Below are 12,322 nucleotides of genomic sequence, written 5' to 3' on the forward strand. Positions count from 1 at the left end.
CGTGAAATTGCTGGCCTCGTGCCAAAATTTGAAGCCAATATTGCCGAAAATGAAACGACTGTTAGGGCTCTAACACGCTGATGCAATTAAAATTTCTACAAAGGGTCCATTATGGCCACTGATATCAAACGTAATGTAAATTGCACGGGTAAGAGGAGCTGCTTTTTATAAAAATATTATGACAGCTTATTTATGTCCCCGCTTTCTCAGTTCAAACAGAACCGGATTGAACTTTGCTTTATATCTATTTTAGACAGAATGTATATTGTAAATAATAAATTCTAATATACATACATGCATACATACATATCTATATCTATATATATATATATATATATATATATATATATATATATATATATGTGTGTGTGTGTGTGTGTGTGTGTGTGTGTGTGTGTGTGTATATATATATATATATATATATATATATATATATATATATAAATATATATATATATATATATATATATATATATGTATATATATATATATATATATATATATATATATATATGTGTGTGTGTGTGTATGTGTGTGTGTGTGTGTGTGCGGGTATGTATGTATGTATGTATGTATGTATATGGCTATCTATGATTATATCAATATAACTTATTATAGCTATCAATACACTGACGCATGCGCGACCACAAGCAATCATACAAGCGCAGACATATATTCATTCGAAGTTGGGGCTTCCAATAGAAGATTACAATTCACTATATGTATTCAGTGATTGTTCTCATGTTTGTATATGCGAGCCTAATGATGCGCATATATATATATATATATATATATATATATATATATATATATATATATATATATATATATATATATATATACATATATATATATAACGTACATAAATATATATATTTATATTTATATACATAAGCACATACGTAATATATATGCGCATACATATACATATATATATATAAACATGTATATATATATATATATGTATATATATATACTCATATACACACGCATACCCGTGTGTGTGTTATGAATACGTGCATAGCTACGTATATACACAGGCGAAGGAAGACAGACAGCCATTGATATACAAAAATGAATAGACGCAGAATGACGGAAAGAAAGAGAAAACGAAAGAATATATATATATATGTATATATATATTTATATATATGCACACACACACACACACACACACACAGACACACACACACACACACACACACACACATATATATATATATATATATATATATATATATATATATATATATATATATATATATGTGTATATATATTTTACAAAAACACAGAGAGATATTGTAAATGCCATGAAAGCAATAACGATAACATAATAAAATATTATACATTTATCTCCAATTCAATTATAAACCTCAACTAAAACTATATCTTCCTGAGAATATAGAACATCTTTAAACAATAGTAAATGTGTAGTGGCAAGCATAGAAATTATTCCCCTATAGCTTCAGGCAAAGAGATTTCTTTAGTTTTCTTCTTGCAGACTATTTTAACTCTAGAAAAATTATCTCAGAGAACAGTTTGGCTTAACTTTGCTGTATTTGAGATTTCAGTTTTTGTAACATTACACTATCTTGATATATATATATATATATATATCTATACATATATTGTTATTTGTATATTTATTCTTAAACGATATATATTCATATCTATATATGTATTTATTAGCTTTTATCTATTGCTTGTATCGGTCGTTTGACTGCGGCCATGCCGGAGCATTGCCATGGAGAATTTTTAATCGAGCGTATCAACCCCAGTATATTTCTTTTAAAGGCTGCTACTGTTGCAAATATTTTAAACTGTCGTATCTCCAAATTTGGCCAAATGCGTTTTTTCTTTTTTTGTTTTTTTTGGCGATATTTATTTTGGCTTGCAATAGCCGGTTCTTTTAGTCAAACTATCGTATCTCCAGCTGCTTCAGATGCCAAGATATCAAAAATTGTCAAATTGTAGGACAACAGCTTTGCAATGGAATGGTGTAACTATTTTTTCGTTTTCTGAAAAACAAACTACGTTTTGGACTTACGACTCCTTCGCATAATAGCAACGATATATATGTGTGTGTGTGTGTGTGTATATATATATATATATATATATATATATATATATAGAGAGAGAGAGAGATAGATATATATATATATATATACATATATATATATATATATGTGTGTGTGTGTGTGTGTGAGTGTATTATGTATGTATATAACCTAAATCAAATCATGCTCCCTAGAAATGCGTATAGTCCGCTCTAGTTTTCATTTTTTCGTACCCACTTACAATGCATCCAAAAACAGTCCATTTATGTGTTTCTTGATGATATCGGGGTGATTTTAATTGAACTCACAATCATACACTTGTGTCCGTTTAGAGAGAAAATAATGCACAAAGACTAAGAAAACCTAATATTCAGTCTGTAATCTATGTTCGTGTATTGAGTTATTTACGGGTGTAGTTTTTTTTATACTGCTTGTAAGTTTTCGTATAAATAAATATATATATATATATATATATATATATATATATATATATATATATATATATATATATATACACATGTGTATATATGATATTTTTCTTCTAACATTACGAGCATAAACCCACGTATGTATTATCAGATATATATGTATATATATACATATATTTACACATATTCATGTAGACGTTTACACACACACATATACGTATATATATATATATATATATATATATATATATATATATATATATATATATATATATATATATATATATATATATATATAGATGCATACATAATTTTGTAGGAAAAATGTTTAATTAATTTTGCATTCATTTCATTACTTCACGTTATAATTTTTTCTCTTGTTATGTCTGAAAGGCGGAGAAGGGGGCGTGGTGGCGCTGGTAATGGCGTGTGGTGTTGAAATTTAATTTAGCCAAATGTATAATTACTTATAACTTTTATCTGCAGCCAGAGATAGTTAGATTCTTTCATTAAATAATTGCAACCCATAATGGCGTATATTGTGACTGCGAGGGTGCATGTGTATGTGTGTGTTATTGTGTATATATTTGTGTGTTTCTGTGTGTGTGTGTGTAGTGTTGTGTCCAGTGTCTTGTTGTATGGGGCGGCGGTGGAGATCATGAAATACGACACTGTATATATAAGTTTCGGTGGTGGTGTGGTATTGGTGGTGGTAGTTATGTTAGTGGTGGTTGTGGTAGCGGTGGTGGTGAGGTGGTTTGGATTGTAGTGGTAGTGGTACTGGCTGTTTTGTGGCGGTGGTGGTGGAAGATATACAAGAGGTGGGCGTAGAGGGCTGGAAGGAAGACCGAGGACAACAAGTAGAAGTGGAAGAAGAAGAAGAAGAAGAATAAGAAGAAGAAGAAGAAGAAGAAGAAGTAAAAAAGTAGTAGTAGTAGTAGTAGTAGTAGTAGTAGTAGTAGTAGTAGTCGTAGAGGCGACGGTGATGGTGTAGGTAGTGGTGGGGGTGGTGACGGTGGCGGTTGTAGTAGAAGAACAATAAGTAGTAGTAGTAGTAGTAGTAGTAGTAGTAGTAGTCGAAGGAGGAGGGGGAGGTAACAAAAGACAGCGGGAAAAGGAAGAGAGAAAATTGACAAAGAAAAGTCTTTTCTACATGAATTTTAATTTTATGTATTTTATTGCGCTTTATTAATTTTTTTCCCTCTAACTTTTGTACACAGGGATAAGATACAGACTTACATACATGCCCTCCCATACACACACACACACGCGCACATACACACACACACGTACGCACACATACACACATTTATGTATATGTTTGTATATATACCTGTATAATACATACATATATATACACATATGTATATACATATATATGTATACGTTTATATATCTATATATATATACATACACACATATATATATGTATATATATAATATATATATATATATATATATATATATATATATATATATATATGTATGTATGTATATATATATATATATATGCATATATACACACGTATATGTACATATGTACATCCATACGTATATACATATGCATATGCATATGTGGGCCACAGTACGTCATATGTATATATATATATATATATATATATATATATATATATATATATATATATATTGAAATATACATATAATATTTTGAAAGAGAGAGATTCCCACATTGGATGCATTCACGTCACGTACATGACCACACAATCAGGTGTCTAAATGTGTATCACATCTTTCCAAGTGTGAGTGAGTGTAAACTATATTTTTTTATTTCATATATATATATATATATATATATATATATACACCAGCAAGCCTTCTGGAAATTCCACATTTTATAAATATATATAATTCTATTTGAATGTAAAAATGTTTCGATCTGCACAACTTTCTTTTATTGCATTAAAGTTTTCGATCTGTCTTCGATTTCGTTGTATAGTTTAATGTTTTTATACCCTTTCTGTTGTGCTTAATATTCCGAATGTGCCTTGGAGTTCTATCCGTACTTAAGGTTATTACAAGTGTAACATACGAACGTACGCCATGATAAACAGATTTATATGTTATGTATTTAGATATAAATTTAGTTTATTAAATTTTATAAGATTCAAATCCGTTCAATTGCACATTCATTTAGAACGTTTGCGTCATATATTTTTTTTAAATCTATCTATCCATGTGTATATACATGTATATAAAGGGACATGAACAGTATGAAGTTTTCGTTCAAATCATGCTCCATACATTTCGATTGCATGGCTGTTTATTTGTTCACACCGTATGCGGTAATATGAGATTACATAACATTAATTACATTATATGAATCTATGCATCACTAAGATCATCTGCGCTTCAAGCATATATATATATATATATATATATATATATATATATATATATATATATATATATATATATGGAAGAAAACGTCAAGGTAGAAAATGCTAAAATAATTTTATAAAAACATTTCAGTCATTGAGACTTTTTCTACTGTAAGTATGGAAAAGAATTAAATTTTTGAAAATTTAAAAGAAAAATTTTTTTTGTTAAAATGGTCAAGTGCCCTGAAAGTGACTTGTTGTGGATGGTAGTAGTGACTGAATTCTTGAGACATCTCTTTTGAAAGTATTGTTTATAAAATTTGCATAAGTGTTATTCTAAACAGCAATAGTGGTAAAGTTAGGAAGGAGGTGGCGGAGAAGAAGAAGACGAAGAAGAAGGAGAAAGAGATGGGAGAATAAGAAAGGAATGTAGGTGTTATGATAGTAGTAGAATGTTAAGTGGTCAAGTGACCTAAAAGTGGCTCGTTATGGATTATAGCAGTGATTGGGACTGTTTTTTAATGAATTATTGGGAATCTCTTGAGTGTATCATTTTATATATATATATATATATATATATATATATATATATATATATATATATATATATATATATATATATATATATATATATATATATATATATATATATACATATATATGCATCTATCCATGCATGTGTTTATGTATGCATGCATGCATGTATATGTGAAGATGTTCCTGTGTGTGTAGATAGATAAATAGACAGATAGATAGATAGATAGATAGATAGATAGATAGATAGATAGATAGATAGATGCATTCACACAGAGAAAGACAGAAGGAGGAGAGAGAGAGAGTGAACTGATTTATGATCATCAAAAGATATATCCATGGTGATTAAGAGATTAATTCCTAAAAACCACTTAAAATCCAACACGTCATAAGATAGCAATAGAACCAAGTGAATTTAAATTGCATGTATATACACAATCAGCTAAAACGATCTCTTAGAGCAACATATTTAGAACGCAAAACAAAAATGTTTAAATTTCACATAAATTAATTTATACTCAACAACTGCTTCATTACCATAAACATCAATATAGTATTTGCTTCATTAAGATAATTAATTTAAATCGATTTAAATTATTTTAAAGCGATGATTTACGTAAACGTCACTTTTAATTGGATTTAATTGAAATTAATTTAAATCCATCTATTATATATTTTAATTGTGGAAATAAATAATGTTTATGCTAATGTAACTATTGTTGAGTTGAATTTAATAACAAACTATATGCAAAATTTTTTGTTTCGCTTTTTATACTAAATTAATATCTATGGGTGTGTGTACGTGCGTGTGTGTGAGTGTGTGTGTGTAAAATGCCGACGCACAGTTACATTCACGTGCACACACATATGATTGTATGTCTGGAAAGGCAGTTAAGAACTATGTGGTTTCCTGTTCAGTCCCATTGCGTGACACCTTGTTCAAATGTCTGCCACTGTAGCTTCGGGTCGCATCGTGAGTAAAAATTCTCCGACCTAAAGGTTGCGTTTTGCGAACATACTTCTCAACATTTAAATAAAAAGTAACCAATGAAACGTTAAGGTCCCGAACATTTCATTCACATGTGTGCACCCCTTTCTTGTTTCCTTTATTTTATTTATTTATGTAGGTATTTCTAGCAGACAGACCTATTGAGGACTTCCTCCGTAGGTGGTGCGTCCACAGTCAGAAAAAATTCGTTGTATAAATATAGACTAGACAATATAAAAGAATGCAACAAATCCAGACTATCATACCGCACCTTGCTGATCGTTTTCCAATTATAAGTGCACATGTTTAATCAAAACGTACTTGTCTGGACATGGTAACGGAATGTAATCAAGCAACACCTACGTTCTGCGCAGATGTATCTCCAGACAACAGAGCTATCTATTTCAGTGTCAACGAAGAAGTGTCTACGCGGACGCTCGAAATGGTAACTAGAAAAAGCGGTTTCGATTCCCAGACCGGGCGTTGTGAGTGTTTATTGAGCGAAAACACCTAAAGCTCCACGAGGCTCCGGCAGGGGATGGTGGCGAACCCTGCTGTACACTTTCACCACAACTTTCTCTCACTCTTACTTCCTGTTTCTGTTGTGCCTGTAATACAAAAGCTCAGCCTTGTTACACTGTGTCAGGCTGAATATTCCCGAGAACTACGTTAAGGGTACACGTATCTGTGGAGTGCTCAGCCACTTGCACGTTAATTTCACGAGCAGGCTGTTCCGTTGATCGGATCAACTGGAACCCCTCGTCGTCGTAAGCGACGGAGTGCCATATGCCTATCAATTCTCGATATTTTAAATTTAATCTGCTTATTAATACACACTTCATATAGAGAACTATATTTTCACTTCCACCAGATATGTGTGTGTGTGCTTGTGTGCGTGTGAATGTGTATGTGTGTGTGTGTGTGTGTGTGTGTGTGTGTGTGTGTGTGAATAAAGTGTATTATTTTTATATTACCAAAATAACTTCATATAAGTGAAAAAAATCGATACATACTTTACATGGAGTACATACAATTAAACGGTACTTACCAAAAGAAAAAAAAAGAAACATTCTTTCTCTTTTTCTTTTAGTTATTTTTAATCAGTTCTTAACTAGCAGTGATTTGAATTTTCAAGTCGATTCTAACCGTTAAAAATAACTTGTATAACCAACCACACTGCCACCTCTCCATATTATTACAATTGGCTGCTCAGCACATCCATTCCTCATGCCATACACGTACACACAAACACACAAACACTCTCTCTTTCTCTCACATTCACACACACACACGGACACACACAAACAAACGCACATTCTGCATCTATATAGCTTCTTTATAAAGATCTCTGTTTTACAAGAATACGGTGGGGGATGTTGGCTAAATTGGTAAAGCGACGGAGAGAATGACTTTTTTTTTGTTTGTTCTGTAGCTCTTTGCATAGTTGTGTTCAAATCGTGCCAAAGTCAACTTTCCATGGTCGACAAAATAAAATAGCAGTCAAGTGCTGAAGTTGATTTAATCGACTTGTCTCCTCATCAAAATTTCTAGTCTCATGCTTTTGTAAGAGGCACTTCTTATTCCGGTTTAGTTTTATTCTTCTCGGTTCAAATTCCACTGAGTTGTATTTAACCTCTGGTCTTAAAATAAATTGCCAATCAAGTGCAATTTTTCGACATCACTAAGTAACAGCGTCCCCCGTAAATTGTTGGTTTTGTGCTAAGTTAATTAATTCAATTTTTTCTACTCTCGGCACAAGGCCTGAAAGTTTGGGGGAGGTGGGGCCAGTCAATTAGATCGACCCCCAGCACGCAACTGGTACTTAATTTATCGATCCTGAAAAGGATGAAAGGCAAAGTCGACCTGGGCGGAATTTGAACTCAGAACGTAAAGACAGACGAAATACCGCTCAGCATTTTGCCCGGCGTGCTAACGTTTGTGCCAGCTCACCGCCTTTTAATTACCTCCGCCTTAGCGAAGGTGGAGGTATTGTTTTCAGTGGTGTTTGTTTGTTTGTTTGTTTGTCTGTGGACAAGATATCTCCAGAACCGCTGGATGGATTCGAATGAAACTTTCAGGGATGTTTGGCCTCGAGGCTGATATCAACTGATTAGATTGTCCGGTACCGGACAAGGATCCTGGATTATTTTTCCTGCTTTTTTACTTAATTTTTGAGAGCGGCCGGGTTCATTTTTAGTATTCTTGTTTGTGAGTACAGTCGAGTTTATTTCAGATATTCTCATTTTAAGAATCATCTCCGGTTAATCGTTGAGAAGACGTTGGTGTTGCCTTGGCAGAAATTTGCGCTCTCTAAGTGCTCTTGTTCTCGTCTTGGGTGGCGAGATGGCTGAACGATTAGGACGCCGGGCGAAATACTTAGCAGCATTTCATCTGGCTTTACGTTCTGAGTTCAAATACCACTAGGGTCAATTGGCCTTTCATCCTTTCCGGGTCGATAAAATAAGTACCAGTTGAATATTGGAGTCGATCTTATCGACGTACCAATGCTTGCCTTGTGCAAAAATTTGAAACCAATATTTAAACATTGTCAATTCAGTTATAAATCTACGTATTGTATCTAGTTATCTTGTGAATAACAGTACGTTTTGCGTATCCAGTCAACATTTATACACTTTATCTCTCCTTCCTTCAGTGTTTTATTCAGTGTTTCGCTATCCATTCAACATCTACACATTATGTCTATCTATTCAGTGCGTTTATCTCTATTACCAAAATCTGTTCACTGTCTAGTTATCAATTCCACATCTATAAACAGCGTCTACGTATACATTTGCACAATGTGGCTATCCAGTCAACATCTCTCCAATCATCCCCTACATATAGCGTTTTTCTATGTAGTCAACATTTACACACTGTATCTATTCAAACTTCTACACACAGTGGCTATTTAACAATTCTACATCGACACAGACTATTTCTTTGTTCCATAACTACACATTGTCTGTACCAGTTCAACGTCTACACATTCTTTGTATCTATCAAGTCAACATCTATATACTGTATCTATTTTCAGACATCCACACACTGTATCTATCTATTAATTCTACATTTCCACACGCATTGTGTCTATTCAACATCATACATATTGTGTCTGTCCATGCAGAGTACACACTGAGTATTTGTATAAACTACGTTCACACAGTATATATAACCCAGATATCATCAAGAGAAATGTAGCACACCAGTGAAGCCTGGAATTTTACAAAAGCTTTTTTATCATTAACAAGAAAACACTAAACACAAACCGTGTCTTCTTGATTTTCTCTTTTGGTCTCATCAATGACGGGCGTCTCTGTTCGTTAATGATTTCCCGATTAGAAATGAATGAAACTATAACCAGAGCTATACCAGTTGGTATTAAAGCCACATGCACCCACCTAAACCTCACAACAGTCCTTCTACGCTTAGTTATACTTACATATATACATACATACGTGCATACGTTTATGTATGTAAGTGTGTGTGTTGTGTGCGTGTGATTGTGTGCGCGCGTGTGTATGTATGTATGCGTTAATACATGTATGCGTTAGTGTGTGTGTATATATATAATGTACACACACGTACACAGAGGTCTACTGGCAACATGTTATCCGGTACAATCTGTCGCTTGGTTGGGCCGTCGGTGGCTAAACCCAGTAACCCTACCATACCTGCTTGGTAATTTGAGTGCTTTACTTTAGACATTCTGTAGAACGAAAACTAAGACCTGTCAAAGAGCCGATGACCTCAATAGAGTCAACGGCCATCCAACAACTGGGAGTAAGAGTATCCTAGTCTTCCTTTAGACCAGCGGTGGAAAAAACGCTCGCCCACAGGCGCAATTGCGCCCGCAAGCCCGTTTAATTTTGCCAGCAGGCTAATATACTCATATCTAAAAGTAAACTTTTCAATCAAAATTTATACAATATTCGTAAACCAATCTGCGACATAGACCGCGTTTCCGTTATGACTTAAAATGGTCAGAAATCGTCCGGTAATTGCCATTTGAATTGAAATTTTTGTCTTCACTATAAAACACGTATTGCTAAGTTTGTACCACCCCTTAATACCCAACTACACTTTAGCTGAAAAGTATAGAATACTTCATAAGTAATATAAAAGTCCTAAATTCAGTGGCGGCGTTACTGAAGATGTAACGCATTAATTTAATGTGCTAAACTTATCTTTATTAATGTATATCAAATTATACATAGATATATACAAGATTCACACAGGTATAAGAGTTAGAACTTGTGATCCGCCCGCGGACCTTTTTCTTAGGAAATTTTTGCTCACCGCACTTTAAAGTCTAAAGTTCCCGCACCCCGCTTTAGACGTTTCTCTACTTACAGAAGAACTCTGATGTGAGACCCACCATATCTTGTGCATCCAACGAGGCAGCCTGATCCCATTTAGTAGGCAATGCATACATAAGCCCAGAGAGTAAGAATGTCTGGTATGCATGAGTGATTGCTGGTCTTCCATAAACAATCTTGCCCGGACTTGTGCCTCGGAGGGGGACTTTCTCTGTGCACACCCATGATCGAAGGGGGTCTTTACCCTTTAACTTATTACGTGTTACGTATTATGGTTGGTCGTCGCTGGCGAAGGCAAAACTGTCAATGAAAATATTCCACGATTGAATGCTTGCATGTGTGAGCGTAGGTGGAAAGCATCCTGGACACCTGCCGCAATAGGCACTCTTTGTAGCCATAGCTGTGCAATGCTCGGTAGAAACGAAAAGTAACACCTGCCCTGCTCATGTTTAAGAGACCGATCAAGATAAGGCATTGCTTCAAACTAAGTTACAACCATCCTCCACACACATGTACACACACACACATGTACACACACACACTTATATACACATACACACACACAAGCTTACTCAAACACATACGCACTCACACACACACACACTTCTATCTATCTGTCTATCTATCTATCTATCTATCTATCTATTTATCTATCTATCTATCTATCTATTTATCTATCTATCTATCTATCTATCTATCTAACTATCTATCTATCTATCTATCTATCTATCTATCTATCTATCTATCTATCTATATGTATATATATATATATATATATATATATATATATATATATATATATATAAATATATATATATATATATATATTGACGATGATGGTGATACATGTATATCTATGCATATTCAAACACACAGACACACACACGTATGTAACTTTCCATGAAGTTCTCTATCACTTTCTCGAACCAATCTCACCGAGGTCGACACGACTACTCTTTCATCATAGCAGACACGCTATAATTAGTACCCTGACATATATTAGGTTCAACTCGCAGCTCTCCCATTGGCCTTTCTTCCACGAAACAACTTCAGACCTTGGGTGCAATGAATCACCGCTCACTAACCGACATATTAACGCCGCACTTCTTTTTTTTCCACACTAGATCTATTCCCAAGATTTAAATGAATGAGAATACAACTAGGGCGTATCTTTCTCTTGTGAACTGCCGTACTCATTCATAGATGATTGTTATCGTTATTAAACACGTCCTTCATTCATATATATATCTTTCTTTTTTATAATCACCTGTGTAATAGGTGTGGTGTAGCTAACAGCTCGTATTTCCTCTGTTACGTTGATTAGGAATGTTGACTACCTAATGTCTCAGAGAGGAGTAGTCAGAGGACAAAGAGTAAGTTCGTTGTAAACGGCAAGAGAGAAAGTCATTCAACAGATTAGGGCGCCTGTCTGTTCGAGATTTCATTCTTAAAGGCTGTGCTACAGGTATTTATGCCGCCGCCGCCGCCGCCGTTGCCATTGACAGCGACGCCGACACCGTCCCCACTGCTGCTGCTGCTGTTGTCTTTGTTGGTGTGCTGTCGTGAGCGCTGTTAGTGGTGGTGGTGGTGGTTGCGGTGGATGTGTTGTTATTGTTTGCTTTAGAGTGTCGCTGGTGGTGGGTGGTGTTGCTAGTGGTAG

Source organism: Octopus bimaculoides, chromosome 13 (assembly GCF_046866305.1).
Source record: "Octopus bimaculoides isolate indiv1 chromosome 13, ASM4686630v1, whole genome shotgun sequence".
NCBI classification, from domain to species: Eukaryota; Metazoa; Mollusca; class Cephalopoda; order Octopoda; family Octopodidae; genus Octopus; species Octopus bimaculoides.